This window comes from Hordeum vulgare, chromosome 3H (genome assembly GCF_904849725.1).
Source record: "Hordeum vulgare subsp. vulgare chromosome 3H, MorexV3_pseudomolecules_assembly, whole genome shotgun sequence".
Classification (NCBI taxonomy): Eukaryota; Viridiplantae; Streptophyta; class Magnoliopsida; order Poales; family Poaceae; genus Hordeum; species Hordeum vulgare.
Genome location: NC_058520.1, coordinates 271,394,922 through 271,414,275, shown reverse-complemented (window position 1 = coordinate 271,414,275; position 19,354 = coordinate 271,394,922).

The window sequence follows — 19,354 nt, the reverse complement described above, 5'->3', positions numbered from 1 at the left end:
ATATTCCTACTTTTGATGGTCGATATGTTCGTGATATATATCATACTTGGTAGTTTGAAACAGAGCAACATTTTACATGCTTGCAATTTCCTGAAGATAGACGTGTTGTTGCTGCTATTTGTTCTTTCACTAGTTTTGCTTGTGTTTGGTGGTCTGATTATTGTCGAATACATCATGCTAATATTCCAACTACTTGGTCTACTTTGAAAACTGCTATGCGTACTCGTTGGGTTCCACCATATTATCAACGTGAATTTCTTCAAAACTTACAGCGTTTAAGACAAGGAAAAAAGTCTGTAGAAGAATATTATAAGGAATTACAAACTGGAATGATTAGATGTGGTATTGTTGAGGACAATGAAGCTATGCTTCACGTTTTATGGGTGGATTAAATAGAGATATTCAAACTATTCTAGAATATAAGGATTATAACGCTATCACTCGTTTATTCCATCTTGCTTGCAAAGCTGAACGTGAAGTGTAGGGTCGACAGGCATTGGCGAGAACTAATGTTTCTGCAGGTCGCACTTCCTCATGGTCGGCACGAACCACATCTACTTCCACACGCCCTTGTACATAAGCACCGCCTACTTCAGCCGCCAATTCCACCAGAGATATCAGGAAACAGGCCTGTGCCCCACCTTTCGCCAATAGCACACCTTCCGGGCCCGCACAGAGCTCTTCTTCGTCCATGGCATCCACAAGGCAAGTACATGAGGTTATTTGTCGTCGTTGCAAGGGTGGAGGTCATTATGCGAGAGAGTGCCCATCCAAGCGCGTGATGATTATTATTGAGTATGGTGGATATGACTCTGCTATTGATTATGACGAGGAGACTCTAGCTCTTATTGCCAGTGAGGAACGGGGTGTTGATGATACTGAACAAGAGACACAATACATGGCTGCTGACTACGCTGACAGGTATGAAAGCTTAGTTGCTCAACGTGTTTTAAGTGTGTAGGTAACACATGCTGAGAAAAATCAGAGGCACAACTTCTTCCATACTAAGGGAGTGGTAAAGGAATGTTCTGTTCGCATAATCAGCGATGGAGGGAATTGCAACAACTTAGCTAGCATGGAGATGGTGGAGAAGTTGTCTCTCACCACCAGACCACATCCTCATCCTTATTATATCCAGTGGTTCAACAACAATGGCAAGGTTAAGGTTACACGTACTGTTCGTGTGCATTTTAGCATTGCTACATATTCTGATTTTGTTGATTGTAATGTGGTACCCATGCAAGCATGCTCCGTTTTACTTGGTAGACCATGGCAATTTCATAAAAATTCTGTACACCATGGTAGAACAAATCAGTATACTCTTGTTCATAAGGATCAAAATATAACTTTGCTTCCTATGTCTCCTAAACATATTATGAAAGAGGGCATTGCTAGAGCTAGTAAAGCAAAACAATACCTACATAAGAGTGAAGATCAGATTGTAGCAAAGGAATTTGAGCAACACAATAAGCCTACTAAATCATCATCTAGTGTTGCCTCTCAAATAAAACTGAAGAGTGGTTGTTTACTTGCCACTAAATCTGATATTACTGATTTGGATATTATTACATCTGTTTGCTATGCTTTCGTATGCAAAGAGGTATTATTTTCATTCGAGGACATGCCACCCTCTTTGCCTCCTGTTGTCATTAACATTTTGCAGGAGTTCGTTGGTGTCTTTCCATAAGACGTGCCACCGGGATTACCACCTATTAGAGGGATTGAGCATCAGATTAACTTAATTCCCGGTGCATCGCTACCCAACCGTGCACCATACCGTACCAATCCAGAGGAGATGAAGGAGATTATGCGTCAAGTACAAGAGCTCCTCGACAAAGGTTATATACGTGAATCTCTTAGTCCTTGTGTTGTTCCTATTACTCTAGTGCCGAAAAAGGATGGTAGATCGCGTATGTGTGTTGATTGTAGAGGCATTAATAATATTATTATTCGTTATCGTCATCCTATTCCTAGGCTAGATGATATGCTTGATGAATTAAGTGGCTCTATAATTTTCTCCAAAGTTGATTTGCGTAGTGGATACCATCAAATTCGCATGAAATTGGGAGATGAATGGAAAACGGCATTTAAAACTACGTTTGGTTTATATGAGTGGTTAGTTATGCCTTTTGGATTGACTAATGCCCCTAGCACTTTAATGAGATTAATGAATGAGGTTTTACGTGCTTTCAGTGGACGATTTGTGGTAGTATACTTTGATGATATACTGATTTGTAGCACATCTTTGGAGCAACACTTGGATCATTTGCGTGTTGTTTTTACTGCTCTACGTGATGCACGTCTGTTTGGTAATCTTCGGAAGTGCACCTTTTACACATATCGAGTATCTTTTCTTGGCTATGTTGTTACTCCTCAGGGAATTGAAGTTGATAAAGCGAAGATTGAAGCTATTGAGAGTTGCCCGCAGCCCAAAACGGTCACACAAGTGAGGAGTTTCCTTGGACTCGCTGGGTTTTATAGGTGTTTTGTCACAGATTTCAGCACCATTGCTGCACCTCTCAATGAGCTTACAAAGAAGGATGTGCCTTATTCTTGGGGTACCGCACGGGAAGAAGCCTTCACAGTTTTGAAAGATAAGTTAACACATGCTCCTTTACTCCAACTTCCTGATTTTAATAAGACTTTCGAGCTTGAATGTGATGCTAGTGGAATTGTATTAGGAGGTGTGTTATTACAAGATGGTAAACCTGTTGCATACTTTTCTGAAAAAATAAGTGGGCCTAGTCTGAATTATTCTACTTATGATAAAGAATTATATGCTCTTGTTCGGACTTTGGAAACAAGGCAACATTATTTATGGCCCAAAGAATTTGTCATACATTCTCATCATTAATCTTTGAAACATATTAAAAGTCAAGCAAAACTGAACTGTAGACATGCTAAATGGGTTGAATTCATTGAGACTTTCTCGTACGTCATTAAACGAGAAGGGTAAAGAAAATGTTATTGATGATGCTTTGTCTCGTCATTATACTATGCTTTCACAACTTGACTTTAAAATATTTGGTTTGGAGACCATCAAAGATCAATATGTGCATGATGCTGATTTCAAAGATGTGTTGGAGAATTGTAAAGAAGGTAGAACATGGAACAAGTTCATCATTAATAATGGATTTGTGTTTCGTGCTAACAAGCTATGCATTCCAGCTAGTTACGTTCGTATTTTGTTGTTACAGGGGGCGCATGGAGGAGGATTGATGGGACACTTTGGCGTAAAGAAGACGGACGACAAACTTGCTACACATTTCTTTTGGCCAAAGATGCGACGGGATGTTGAGCGTTTTATTGCTCGCTACACGACATGTCAAAAAGCTAAGTCACGACTCAATCCTCATGGTTTATATATGACTTTTCCTGTACCTAGTGTTCCTTGGGAGGATATATCTATGGACTTTGTTTTAGGTTTACCTCGAACAAATAAGGGGAGGGATAGCATATTTATTGTTGTGGACAGATATTCAAAAATGGCACACTTTATAATATGTCATAATAGTGATGATGCTACTAATATGGCTAATTTTTTTCTTTCTTGAAATTATTCGCTTGCATGGTGTGCCAAATACGATTGTTTCAGATCGTGATGCTAAATTTCTTAGCCACTTTTGGTGATGTTTATGGGCTAAGTTGGGGATAAAATTGCTTTTTAGTACTACATTTCACCCCCAAACTGATGGACAAACTGAAGTAGTCAATAGATCTTTGTCTACTATGCTTAGGGTTGTTTTGAAGAAAAATCTAAAATTGTGGGAAGAATGCTTGCCTCATATTGAATTTGCTTATAATCGTTCGCTGCATTCTACTACAAAGATGTGTCCTTTTGAAGTTGTGTATGGTTTCCTACCTCGTGCACCTATTGATTTGTTACCTCTTCCATCTTCGGAGAAGGTTAATTTTGATGCTAAAGAACGTGCTGATTTGATATTAAAGATGCATGAGTTAACTAAGGAAAACATTGAGCGCATGAATGCTGAACATAAACTTGCTGGAGATAAGGGTAGAAAACATGTTGTCTTTGCACCTGGAGATCTTGTTTGGTTGCATTTGCGTAAGGATAGGTTTCCTGATTTGCACAAGTCAAAACTAATGCCGCGTGCTGATGGTCCTTTCAAAGTGTTAGAGAAAATAACTGATAATGCATATAGACTTGAGCTGCCTGCAGATTTTTGGGTTAGTCCCACTTTTAACATTGCAGATTTGAATCCCTATTTGGGTGAGGAAGATGAGTTTCCATCGAGGACGACTTCAGTTAAAGAAGGGTAGGATGATGAGGACATCAACACCATTGTTACACCCACAGCCCCGGCTGCTATACATACTGGACCAGTTACTAGAGCTCGTGCACGCCATTTGAATTGCCAAGTACTTTTGTTTCTTGGGAATACTTCTAATGTTCATGAACATATGTTGATGCCTAAATTAGATACTTTTGTTGTGCTCATGAATGAAGGACCTAGCATGGACACGAAGGATATCCGTTGGACGGGGATCAAGCATGGAAAAGAAGGTGCACGCGAGGAAGAGAACAATGGAGCTTCCACTGGTCATTTTCGCACTCTAAAGCCACTAGAAGGAGAACATGAAGGCTTTGGACGAAATATTCAAGATGCCACTTTATCAATTTCGTCCATAAGCTATTATAGGTGTTGCGATATCTTATTTTTGGGCCAGGCCCATGTAATTTCGAAATATCATAATATAGGCTATTTTTAGAGTCCGTATGTGTGGGGAAACCGAGTTTAGGGCTGTTTTCGGACCCCTCCTCCAAGGGTCACGAAATTGCCTCTCTATTCCCTCATATATACAACCCTTAGGGCACCATTTAGACTTGGGATTTGTTTAGGTAAAAGTTAGCCATTGCAACTTTGTGTACTTCGTTTGTGTCCAACGACCAGACTAAGACCGCTTTCGGATCCCCATCCTTATCAATACTTCATCTATATTCGCAATATTCAAATTGCAATATCATATTCTTGCTTGTTCTTCGATTGCTTGCAGGAATAGACCTTCGTGGTCAGGTTGATCGTGCTCCGACATGGCCAAGAACCTCTTGCAGTTGGTTTAGCAAATATCTAAGGCACAATGTCGTGCACGTTTGTAGTCGGATCGTCAAACTCGTCTCCACCAAATCGATAGTTATCATCTCATCGAAAGATCGAGACACTCTCGCCTCTATCAACTACCACCACAACAATACTCCTTCATGGATTCTTTCCCGTATCCCTACGAGAATGCCATCCATGATACTCAGACTTATCTTGATAGTTATAAGTAGCCATTAAAGTTATCTATGAACAACATATGTCTCCAAGTAGTCCATATTCGTGGACGCGGCTATCCGAATAGATCATAACCCTGCAAGGTTTACTTCTTCACACACGCTCTCGCCACTTATCGCCATGTGCACTTTACGCACCTCGGCAACCTTCAAGCGGAAGCCCAGCGAGGGAGTCGGCCATGACCGTTAACCACACTAATACCTAGTCCAGGTATATCCTCTATTTGAGACTGAACCCGCAAGGAAGTCCGACCGAAGTTTTCGCTACGGCCCCAAACGATGTACGCACGGTTCCCAAGCTCACCATCCGGGTGCTACTTGGTACACCGTGCCACTGTGTCACGCCCAAGATGCGACCCTTGTTGGGGAACGTCGCATGGGAAACAAAAAATTTCCTACGCGCACGAACACCTATCATGGTGATGTCCATCTACGAGAGGGGATCTGTGATCTACGTACCCTTGTAGACCGTACAGCAGAAGCGTTAGTGAATGCGGTTGATGTAGTGGAACGTCCTCACATCCCTCGATCCGCCCCGCGAACCGTCCCGTGATCAGTCCCACGATCTAGTGCCGAACTGACGGCACCTCGGCGTTCAGCACACGTACAGCTCGACGATGATCTCGGCCTTCTTGATCCAGCAAGAGAGACGGAGAGGTAGAAGAGTTCTCCAGCAGCGTGACGGCGCTCCGGAGGTTGGTGATGATCTCGTCTCAGCAGGGCTCCGCCCGAGCTCCGTAGAAATGCGATCTAGAGGTAAAACCGTGGAGATATGTGGTCGGGCTGCCGTGGCAAAGTTGTCTCAAATCAGCCCTAAAACCTCCGTATATATAGGGGGAAGAGGGGGAGCCTTGCCTTGGGGTCCAAGGACCCCTAAGGGCTTCGGCCGAGCCAAGGGGGGCAGCCCTCCCCTTCCAAACCGAGTCCAACTAGGTTTGGAAGGAGGAGTCCTTCCCCCTTTTCCCACCTCCTCTTTTTTTTCTCTTTGATTTTTCTTCCTATGGCGCATAGGGCTCTTTTGGGCTGTCCCACCAGCCCACTAAGGGCTGGTGTGCCACCCCCAAAGCCTATGGGCTTCCCCGGCGTGGGTTGCCCACCCCCCCGGTGAACTCCCGGAACCCATTCGTCATTCCCAGTACATTCCCGGTAACTCCGAAAACCTTCCAGTAATCAAATGAAGTCATCGTATATATCAATCTTCGTTTCCGGACCATTCCGGAAACCCTCGTGATGTCCGTGATCTCATCCGGGACTCCGAACAACAATCGGTAACCAACCATATAACTCAAATACGCATAAAACAACGTCGAACCTTAAGTGTGCAGATCTTGCGGGCTCGAGAACTATGTAGACATGACCCGAGAGACTCCTCGGTCAATATCCAATAGCGGGACCTAGATGCCCATATTGGATCCTACATATTCTACGAAGATCTTATCGTCTGAACCTCAGTGCCAAGGATTCATATAATCCCGTATGTCATTCCCTTTGTCCTTCGGTATGTTACTTGCCCGAGATTCGATCGTCAGTATCCGTATACCTATTTCAATCTCGTTTATCGGCAAGTCTCTTTACTCGTTCCGTAATACAAGATCCCGCAACTTACACTAAGTCACATTGCTTGCAAGGCTTGTGTGTGATGTTGTATTACCGAGTGGGCCCCGAGATACCTCTCCGTCACACGGAGTGACAAATCCCAGTCTCGATCCATACTAACTCAACGAACACCTTTGGAGATACCTGTAGAGCACCTTTATAGTCACCCAGTTACGTTGCGACGTTTGATACACACAAAGTATTCCTCCAGTGTTAGTGAGTTATATGATCTCATGGTCATAGGAACAAATACTTGACACGCAGAAAACAGTAGCAACAAAATGACACGATCAACATGCTACGTCTATTAGTTTGGGTCTAGTCCATCACGTGATTCTCCTAATGACGTGATCCAGTTATCAAGCAACAACACCTTGTTCATAATCAGAAGACACTGACTATCTTTGATCAACTGGCTAGCCAACTAGAGGATTGCTAGGGACAGTGTTTTGTCTATGTATCCACACATATAAATGAGTCTTCATTCAATACAATTATAGCATGGATAATAAACGATTATCTTGATACAGGAATTATAATAATAACTATATTTATTATTGCCTCTAGGGCATAATTCCAACAGTCTCCCACTTGCACTAGAGTCAATAATCTAGCCCACACATCATCATGCGAATTACATTGTAATAAATCTAACACCCATACAGTTCTGGTGTTGATCATGCTTTGCCCGTGGAAGAGGTTTAGTCAGCGGGTCTGCTACATTCAGATCCATGTGCACTTTGCATATATTTACGTCCTCCCCTTCGACGTAGTCGCGGATGAGGTTGAAGCGTCGTTTGATGTGTCTGGACTTCTTGTGAAACCGTGGTTCCTTTGCTAAGGCAATGGCACCCGTGTTGTCACAGAAAAAGGTTATTGGATTCAGTGCGCTTGGCACCACTCGAAGATCCGTCATGAACTGCTTCATCCAGACACCCTCCTTAGCCGCCTCCGAGGCAGCCATGTACTCTGCTTCACATGTAGAATCTACTACGACGCTTTGCTTGGAACTGCACCAGCTTACCGCACCCCCATTAAGAATAAATACGTATCCGGTTTGCGACTTAGAGTCGTCCGGATCTGTGTCAAAGCTTGCATCGACGTAACCTTTTACGGCGAGCTCTTCGTCACCTCCATACATGAGAAACATCTCCTTAGTCCTTTTCATATACTTCAGTATATTCTTGACCGTCGTCCAGTGATCCACTCCTGGATTACTCTGGAACCTACCTGCCATACTTATGGCCAGGCTAACGTCCGGTCTAGTGCACAGCATTGCATACATGATAGAACCTATGGCTGAAGCATAGGGGACGGTGCGCATATGCTCTCTATCCTCATCAATTGCTGGGCACTGAGTCTTACTCAATCTCGTACCTTGTAAAACTGGCAAGAACCCTTTCTTGGACTGTTCCATTTTGAACCTCTTCAAAACTTCATCAAGGTATGTGCTTTGTGAAAGTCCTATCAGGCGTTTTGATCTATCCCTGTAGATCTTAATGCCTAGAATGTAAGCAGCTTCTCCTAGGTCCTTCATAGAGAAACTTTTATTCAAGTAATCCTTTATGCTCTCCAAAAACTCTACGTTGTTTCCAATCAGCAATATGTCATCCACATATAATATCAGAAACGCCACAGAGCTCCCACTCACTTTCTTGTAAATACAAGATTCTCCAACTACTTGTATAAACCCAAATGCTTTGATCACCTCATCAAAGCGTTTGTTCCAACTCCGAGATGCTTGCACCAGTCCATAAATGGATCGCTGGAGCTTGCACACCTTGTTAGCATTCTTAGGATCGACAAAACCATCGGGTTGCATCATATACAACTCTTCCTTAAGGAAACCGTTAAGGAACACTGTTTTGACATCCATCTGCCAGATTTCATAATCGAAAAATGCAGCTATTGCTAACATGATTCTGACGGACTTAAGCATCGCTATGGGTGAGAATGTCTCATCGTAGTCAACTCCTTGAACTTGTATAAAACCCTTTGCCACAAGTCGAGCTTTATAAACGGTCACATTGCCGTCAGCGTCCGTCTTCCTCTTAAAGATCCATTTGTTCTGAATAGCCTTGCGGCCCTCAAGCAGTACTTCCAAAGTCCACACTTTGTTCTCATACATGGATCCTATCTCGGACTTCATGGCTTCTAGCCATTTGTTGGAATCTGGGCCCACCGTTGCTTCTTCATAATTTGCAGGTTCATTGTTGTCCAAGAACATGATTGATAAGACGGGATTACCGTACCACTCTGGAGCAGCACGTGGTCTCGTCGACCTGCGTGGTTCGACAGAAACTTGAACCGGAGTTTCATGATCATCATCATTAACTTCCTCCTCAATCGGCGTCGCAATGATAGAGGTTTCCCCTTGCCCTGCGCCACCATCCAGAGGGATGAGAGGTTCGACAACCTCGTCAAGTTCTATCTTCCTCCCACTCAATTCTCTCGAGAGAAACTCCTTCTCAAGAAAAGCTCCGTTTTTAGCAACAAACACTTTGCCCTCGGATTTGAGATAGAAGGTGTACCCAACTGTCTCTTTTGGGTAACCTATGAAGATGCACTTTTCCGCTTTGGGTTCCAGCTTTTCAGGCTGAAGCTTTTTGACATAAGCATCACATCCCCAAACTTTAAGAAACGACAACTTTGGCCTTTTGCCATACCACAGTTCGTATGGTGTCGTCTCAAGGATTTTGATGGTGCCCTATTTAAAGTGAATGCAGTTGTTTCTAATGCATAGCCCCAAAACGATAACGGCAAATCGATAAGAGACATCATAGATCGCACCATCTCTAATAAAGTACGATTACGACGTTCAGACACACCATTACGCTGTGGTGTTCCAGGCGGTGTCAACTGTGAAACAATTCCACATTGTCTTTAAGTGAGCACCAAACTCGAAACTCAGATATTCACCCCCACGATCAGACCGTAGGAACTTGATCTTCTTGTTACGATGATTTTCAACTTCACTCTGAAATTGCTTGAACTTTTCAAATGTTTCAGACTTGTGCTTCATTAAGTAGACATAACCATAACTACTCAAATCGTCAGTGAAGGTGAGAAAATAACGATATCCGCCGCGTGCCTCTACGCTCGTCGGACCACACACATCGGTATGTATGATTTCCAACAAGTCACTTGCACGCCCCATTGTTCCGGAGAACGGAGTTTTAGTCATCTTGCCCATGAGGCATGGTTCGCACGTGTCAAGTGAATCAAAGTCAAGTGACTCCAAAAGTCCATCGGCATGGAGTTTCTTCATGAGCTTTGCACCAATATGACCTAAGCGGCAGTGCCACAAAAATATGGCGCTATCATTGTTAACTCTAACTCTTTTGGTCTCAATGTTATGTATGTGTGTATCACTATCAAGATTCAATATGAACAATCCTCTCACATTGGGTGCATGACCATAAAAGATGTTACTCATAGAAATAGAACAATCATTATTCTCTGACTTAAAAGAGTAACCGTCTCGCAATAAACAAGATCCAGATATAATGTTCATGCTCAACGCAGGCACTAAATAACAATGATTCAAGTTCATAACTAAACCTGATGGTAACTGAAGTGAAACTGTGCCGACGGCGATTGCATCAACCTTGGAACCATTTCCTACGCGCATCGTCACTTCATCTTTCGCCAGCCTTCGTCTATTCCGCAGTTCCTGTTTCGAGTTGCGAATATGAGCAACAGAACCGGTATCGAATACCCAGGCACTACTACGAGAGCCGGTTAAGTACACATCAATAACATGTGTATCAAATATACCTGATTTTTCTTTGGCCGCCTTCTTATCAGCCAGATACTTGGGGCAATTGCGCTTCCAGTGACCCGTACCCTTGCAATAGTAACACTCTGTTTCAGGCTTAGGTCCAGCGTTGGGTTTCTTCGTCGGATTGGCAACAGGCTTGCCGCTCTTCTTTGAATTACCCTTCTTGCCTTTGTCGTTTCTCTTGAAACTAGTGGTCTTATTCACCATCAACACTTGATGCTCTTTACGGAGTTCAGACTCTGTGACTTTCAGCATCGCAAACAACTCGCCGGGAGACTTGTTCATCCCTTGCATGTTGTAGTTCAACACAAAGCCTTTATAGCTTGGCGGTAGTGATTGAAGGATTCTGTCAGTGATAGCCTCTTGCGGGAGTTCAATCCCAGCTCAGCTAGACGGTTTGAGTACCCAGACATTTTGAGCACATGTTCACTGACAGACGAGTTCTCCTCCACCTTGCAAGCATAGAATTTATCGGAGGTCTCATACCTCTCGATCCGGGCGTTCTTCTGAAAGATAAACATCAACTCCTGGAACATCTCAAATGGTCCATGACGCTCAAAGCGACGTTGAAGTCCCGGTTCTAAGCCATACAAGACTGCACATTGAACTACTGAGTAGTCCTCCTTACGTGCTAACCAAGCGTTCTTAACATCCTGATCAGCCGTAGCGGGTGGTTCATCTCCTAGCGCAGCATTAAGGATATAATCCTTCTTCCCAGCTTGTAAGATTAGCTTAAGATTACGAGCCCAGTCTACAAAGCTGCTTCCATCATCTTTCAACTTAGCTTTCTCTAGGAACGTATTAAAATTTAGGGTGACTGTCGCGTGAGCCATGATCTACAACACAAATATATTCAAAGTGGACTTAGACTATGTTCAAGATAATTAGAGTTTAACTTAATCAAATTACTCGCTAAACTCCCACTCAAAAAGTACATCTCTCTAGTCATTTGAGTGGTTCATGATCCACTTACACTAGCTCAAGTCCGATCATCATGTGAGTTGAGCATAGTTTCAGTGGTAAGCATCCCCATGCTAATCATATCATCTATATGATTCATGATCGACCTTTCGGTCTCATGTGTTCCGAGGCCATGTCTGCACATGCTAGGCTCGTCAAGCTTAACCCTAGTGTTCCGCGTGCGCAACTATTTTGCACCCGTTGTATGTGAACGTTGAGTCTATCACACCCGATCATCACGTGGTGTGTCGAAACGACGAACTGTAGCAACGGTGCACAGTCGGGGAGAACACAATTTCGTCTTGAAATTTTAGTGAGAGATCACCTCATAATGCTACCGTCGTTCTAAGCAAAATAAGGTGCATAAAAGGATTAACATCACATGCAATTCATAAGTGACATGATATGGCCATCATCACGTGCTCCTTGATCTCCATCACCAAAGCACCGGCACGATCTTCTTGTCACCGGCGCCACACCATGATCTCCATCAACGTGTCGCCATCGGGGTTGTCGTGCTACTCATGCTATTACTCCTAAAGCTACATCCTAGCAAAATAGTAAACGCATCTGCAAGCACAAACATTAGTATAAAGACAACCCTATGGCTCCTGCCGGTTGCCGTACCATCGACGCGCAAGTCGATATTATCTATTACAACATGATCATCTCATACATCCAATATATCACATCACATCGTTGGCCATATCACATCACAAGCATACCCTGCAAAAACAAGTTAGACGTCCTCTAATTTTGTTGTTGCATGTTTTATGTGGTGACCATGGGTATCTAGTAGGATCGCATCTTACTTACGCAAACACCACAACGGAGATATATGAGTTTCTATTTAACCTCATCCAAGGACCTCCTCGATCAAATCCGATTCAACTAAAGTTGGAGAAATTGACACCCGCCAGTCATCTTTGAGCAACGGAGTTACTCGTAGCGATGAAACCAGTCTCTCGTAAGCGTACGAGTAATGTCGGTCCGAGCCGCTTCGATCCAACAATACCGCGGAATCAAGAAAAGACTAAGGAGGGCAGCAAAACGCACATCACCGCCCACAAAAACTTTTGTGTTCTACTCGAGAAGACATCTACGCATGAACCTAGCTCATGATGCCACTGTTGGGGAACGTCGCATGGGAAACAAAAACTTTCCTACGCGCACGAAGACCTATCATGGTGATGTCCATCTACGAGAGGGGATGTGTGATCTACGTACCCTTGTAGACCGTACAGCAGAAGCGTTAGTGAACGCGGTTGATGTAGTGGAACGTCCTCACATCCCTCGATCCGCCCCGCGAACCGTCCCGCGATCAGTCCCACGATCTAGTGCCGAACGGACGACACCTCCGTGTTCAGCACACGTACAGCTCGACGATGATCTCGGCATTCTTGATCCAGCAAGAGAGACGGAGAGGTAGAAGAGTTCTCCGGCAGTGTGACGGCGCTCCGAAGGCTGGTGATGATCTCGTCTCAGCAGGGCTCCGCCCGAGCTCCGCAGAAACGTGATCTAGAGGTAAAACCGTGGAGATATGTGGTCGGGCTGCCGTGGCAAAGTTGTCTCAAATCAGCCCTAAAACCTCTGTATATATATAAGGGGAAGAGGGAGAGCCTTGCCTTGGGGTCCAAGGACCCCTAAGGGCTTCGGCCGACCCAAGGGGGGCAGCCCTCCCCTTCCAAACCGAGTCCAACTAGGTTTGGAAGGAGGAGTCCTTCCCCCTTTTCCCACCTCCTCTTTTTTTTTCTCTTTGATTTTTCTTCCTATGGCGCATAGGGCTCTTTTGGGCTGTCCCACCAGCCCACTAAGGGCTGGTGTGCCACCCCCAATTCCTATGGGCTTCCCCGGGGTGGGCTGCCACCCCCCCCCCCCTGGTGAACTCCCGGAACCCATTCGTCATTCCCGGTACATTCCCGGTAACTCCGAAAACCTTCCGGTAATCAAATGAGGTCATCCTATATAACAATCTTCGTTTCCGGACCATTCCGGAAACCCTCGTGACGTCCGTGATCTCATCCGGGACTCCGAACAACATTCGGTAACCAACCATATAACTCAAATACGCATAAAACAACGTCGAACCTTAAGTGTGCAGACCCTGCGGGCTCGAGAACTATGTAGACATGACCCGAGAGACTCCTCGGTCAATATCCAATAGCGGGACCTGGATGCCCATATTGGATCCTACATATTCTACGAAGATCTTATCGTCTGAACCTCAGTGCCAAGGATTCATATAATCCCGTATGTCTTTCCCTTTGTCCTTCGGTATGTTGCTTGCCCGAGATTCGATCGTCAGTATCCGTATACCTATTTCAATCTCGTTTACCGGCAAGTCTCTTTACTCGTTCCGTAATACAAGATCCCGCAACTTACACTAAGTCACATTGCTTGCAAGGCTTGTGTGTGATGTTGTATTACCGAGTGGGTCCCGAGATACCTCTCCGTCACACGGAGTGACAAATCCCAGTCTGGATCCATACTAACTCAACGAACACCTTTGGAGGTACCTGTAGAGCACCTTTATAGTCACCCAGTTACGTTGCGACGTTTGATACACACAAAGTATTCCTCCGGTGTTAGTGAGTTATATGATCTCATGGTCATAGGAACAAATACTTGACACGCAGAAAACAGTAGCAACAAAATGACACGATCAACATGCTACGTCTATTAGTTTGGGTCTAGTCCATCACGTGATTCTCCTAATGACGTGATCCAGTTATCAATTAACAACACCTTGTTCATAATCAGAAGACACTGACTATCTTTGATCAACTGGCTAGCCAACTAGAGGCTTGCTAGGGACAGTATTTTGTCTATGTATCCACACATATAAATGAGTCTTCATTCAATACAATTATAGCATGGATAATAAACGATTATCTTGATACAGGAATTATAATAATAACTATATTTATTATTGCCTCTAGGGCATAATTCCAACAACCCTATCCTCAATTTGGCACGAGGGCCTCGTCAGGGATAGAAGTGCATGTCGTCGTGTCGGAAGAATGGATATCGTTACAAGTACATGTACTGAAAAGAAGAGATATATAGAATTGGCTTACACTCGCCACAAGCTACATCAGAGTCACTTCAGTACATTACATAACCATCAAGAGTAAGAGCAGGGTCCGACTACGGACGAAAACAAACGAGAAAATAAGTACGACGTCCATCCTTGCTATCCCACGCTGCCGGCCTGGAACCCATCCTAGATCGATGAAGAAGAAGAAGAAGAAGCAACTCCAAATGAACAATCAACGAGCTCGCGTCAAGTAACCTTTACCTGTACCTGCAACTGGTGTTGTAGTAATCTGTGAGCCACAGGGGACTCTGCAATCTCATTTCCAAAGGTATCAAGACTAGCAAAGCTTAATGGGTGAGGCATGGTTAAGTGGTGAGGTTGCAGCAGCGGCTAAGCATATATTTGGTGGCTAACTTACGAGTACAAGAAATAAGAGGGGGAAGATCTACGCATGACGGACGTGAACTACGGTTGACCAAATGAATGATCCTGAACACCTACCTACGTCAGACATAACCCCACCGTGTCCTCGATCGGAGAAAGAACTCACGAAAGAGACAGTCACGGTTACGCACACAGTTGGCAAGTTTTGGTTAAGTTAACTTCAAGTTATCTAGAACCAGTGTTAAACAAAGTTTCCACGTTGCCACATAATCGCGGGCACGGCTTTCCGAAAAGATTTAACCCTGCAGGGATGCTCCAACTAGTCCATCACAAATTACCACAAGCCGCATAGAAATTCTCAATCACAAAGCTCGCGATCTCGTCGGATCCCGTAGTGGAAAACCTCAACTCTGAGATTACCAAAAAAGCATCACCGGAATCCCGATGCACAAGATATCTCGTCAAAGGTCAAACTAATCCAGCAAGGCCCCCCGACGTGCCGACGATCCCGATAGGAGTCGCGTACCTCGTTCTCAGGACACGACGGATGAGCGATGGTTACCACGCCAAACGCCGAGTTGCCCCGGATAGCGTTAATAAGCTGCTCTGTTTTGGACCAACACTCATGAGGAGCACTGGCCCGGGGTTTGATTAAATTTCCTCGGGTTAATTACTCCCTATGCAGTTCATTAGTTATTAGGCAAATGTAGTACCAAAGTTGGGCCTTGCCAGACCAGCTTTAATCTAAAACGAATTATCAAGGGGGTCCCCATAACAACCCGGTCGTGTTAGGAGCGCTCAATTATGGAACATAACACCGGTAGCCGAAACTAAGGGGGCAAAGGTGGAACAAAACACCAGGCTAGAAATGTCGAGCCTTCCACCTTTTACCAAGTATATAGGTGCATTAAATTAAATAACATTAAAATATGGTGATATAACAAGGAACCCATGTTTCACATGGAAGTATCTGCACCTGCAACTAGCAACGCTATCAACAGGGTTAAGCAAGCGGTAACATAACCAATCAGTGGTTTGCTCGGTTGAACAGGTTAATGGTTTTCATGGCATTGTTGAGAGGCTGATATTTAACATGTGGTAGGCAACGAGACATAAACGACAGCATCGAAATAACTAGCATGGCAATGATAGTAATGGTATCTGGGGAAATGATCATCTTGCCTGAGATCCCGCTTGGAAGAAGAACAACTCGGTGAAGTCAGCGAACCAACGTAGTCGAACGGGTCCTCACATTCCGACACGCTTGCGGAACTCTATCGAGACGGAGGAAACCGGAAACACGAATCAACACACGATATTCGCCACGGAAAATGCAAGACATGATGCACACCCTAATATGATGCATGATCAGTTCAAAGATGCAAGGGATGGCATGGCAATTCATCTCACGCAAACTCTACACATTAAGTGAAGCTCGATATGCAACGGGTTACATATCGACGAAACTCCTCGATTAATTATTTAGTTCACTCCCGGTTATTTACACGGCAATATTAAATTGTAGTTAACATGGCAAGGGTGAAGCGACGTTCCTACAGTCAACCTAGTCGGTAACCACGCGAAATATAGAATGGAGCTACGACACAAGAACATGCAACACAAGATTATATGCCATGAATGTGTTATGCATGCAAGTTCAACCACGGCAAGAAGGGAGAGAAGCAGGTGTCGCCACGGCGAGCGAAAGGGAAACTATGTCGGCAAAACGGAAACGAGGCCACGGCAACGTTCCTATCCCGATAAATCGGTGAGCAATCGTGCCAACAAATACGAAGCGTGTGCGGGAACGTTAATTAAAGAATGGGGTGATCCCGTATATCGGGTTCCCATGTGTGGAGGGCACGACGAAGAGGAAGACAACATGCACGGGCAAACAACGGTGCATACATGCATTCACTCAAACAACTCATACATTCGTACATCACTGGCACACGGTACACGACATGTCCCATCGGTATACCTTCGACGCGTGCATATCGGAGCGGAACAGGTCGTTGAAGGAGATTAACGATCGTCGTGGTCGTCGAGGAAGTAGTCGTACACGCGCCGGTAGTTGAAGTAGTGGTACACGGTCTCGGCGTCGGTAGTGTAACTCGTTCCGGGGGTCGTCGAGGACGTCGTGGAACTCGCCGATCATGTCAGTCCCATGAAGGAGGGGATGGTGCTGCGAACTTCCGCGATGGTCCCGAAAGGCGACACAACAGCATCTAGCGGGCAATGGGCGACAACAACTACAACATCTAGCTTCGGCCACAGCACAGCAAGCTCGGCAACAACGTTAGGCAAACTAGAGCAAGCTACAGCAAGCAACAAAGCTACTACACCAAGCACGTTAGCAAGCAGCAGCTAGCAAAGCAACTAACTACGGCAAGAAGCTACGGCATGCAAAGCAACTACAAGCAGCAAATCGGGCAAGTAGCAGCAAGGCTACGGCCAGCACCAGCAACAGCACTAACAACGGCGTCAGGTAGCAGCAACAGCAACAAGCAGCTGCAGCTAGCAATCTACAGGACCACTAGCTAGCACTCGGGCAGGAACTACTCCAACTACACAGCCAACAGCAATGCGGCAGGCAAGCATAAACGCAACAGCAAGATGAATCGGCGCAGAGCAAGCAAGCAGCAACTGCAGCCGACAGAGCAGCCGCATCACCTACAGCAACAACATTATGCAGCAGCAGCAGCTCGACAGGGCAACACGGCGGCACAGCAACCTAGCAGCTACAGGCTACATGCAACTACTAGCAAGCACTAACAGCCGAGCCAATCAGAACGGCAAGCAAGCAAGCAAGCACGCATCAACACCTGTAGCAGCAGCAGCAAAAACGCAGGCAGGCAGCGAACCAGCAGCATCAGCGCGCAACAAACCAGGGCAACCGGAGGAGGAGGCCGGCGGGCGCGGCGCAGGAGGCCAGGGCGGACGGCGGCGCAGCTCGGGCACCGGCGGGCGAGGGACGAGGGACGCCGGCGGCTGCGGCGTAGGGGACCTCGCGCGAGGCAGCGCCATGGCGCGAGGAACGGGCGGCTCACGGCACGGGACGGCGACGCGGCGAGACGAGGTCGGCAGGACGCGGGGCACAGCCGGCGGCGGGCAGGGCACCGGCGGGCGATCTCGGGCCGGGTCGTGTCGCGGGCATGGCGGCGACCACCGCGGGAGATGAGGCGGCGCGGCCATGGCGCTGGGGCCGGAAGAGCACGACGCTGGTCGAGGGCGATCAGCGCGGCGGAGGGGAGCAGGCGCGCGGCGGCGGGCTTGGAGGCAAGCATGGCTCCAGCGGCGCAGCAAGCCGGTGAGCTGAGGGAGGAGGCTCCGTCACCGGGGAAAGAAGGAGACGGCGCTGGGGAACGAGGGAGGTTGCGCTGCGACGCTAGGGCAGGGGTCCGGTTGGCCTTGGGCCGGCTGGGCCTCTGCCTCTTTGGGTTTTTTTTACCTGTTTTTAAAAAGAATAGAAAGCTTACAAAAGAAAAAACGTTTAACAAAATAAATAAAATGCTTTTGCTCCTATGAAAATTAAACCCCAACCATAAAATAGATTGGCATTTTAAAACAAATAAAATGAAACCTTTAAAGAATTGAAATAAAACCCTTTTTTAAATAATAAACAAACCCCTTTTTTTAAAATAAAAGAGTCCCTAGTTTTAAAAATAACAAAAGGGAAAAAAATAAAGCAAACCCAAGGGGTTGCCCCCACATTTAATAAAATGATTTTTTTTAAAGAAGACGCCTTTTTTTTAAAGGAGGTTAAAACGAAAACTTAGCAAAATCACAAAATGAAATGAGAGGGGAGAGAAGGTTTAGGTCGGCGGTGCAACGGGGTTTAGCGGTGGCTCTCGCGCACCCTCTCTCCACGCTCCAATAAACAACGCCACTCACAAGGCACTAACGCCCAACAACACGGCAACAAACAACACCGACAAAACACAGTTGACGTGATGCCGTGCATGATGCGATGATGCAAACTAAATAACGATGCAACAAACGAAAAAATAACCACACGACGGAAACGGAAAGAAAGGGGGATCTTCTGGAACGTCGGTCTCGGGCTGTCACACACTGCCTACCGCGTCACAGCACACCTCTGAGGTCAGCACCGTGCACGGCCTCCAGCATGACTACAAACATCACAAACTACTTGCAACTCCTAGACCGAGTACTAGGCGATTAGTAAGACGAGCGGGGTCATATTTCACGGCCCGGCATGTGGTAGTAGCTAGTCTTGGAGCACATATACGGAACTCGGTTCCTAAGAACATTTCCAATAATACAACCCGCTATGTAC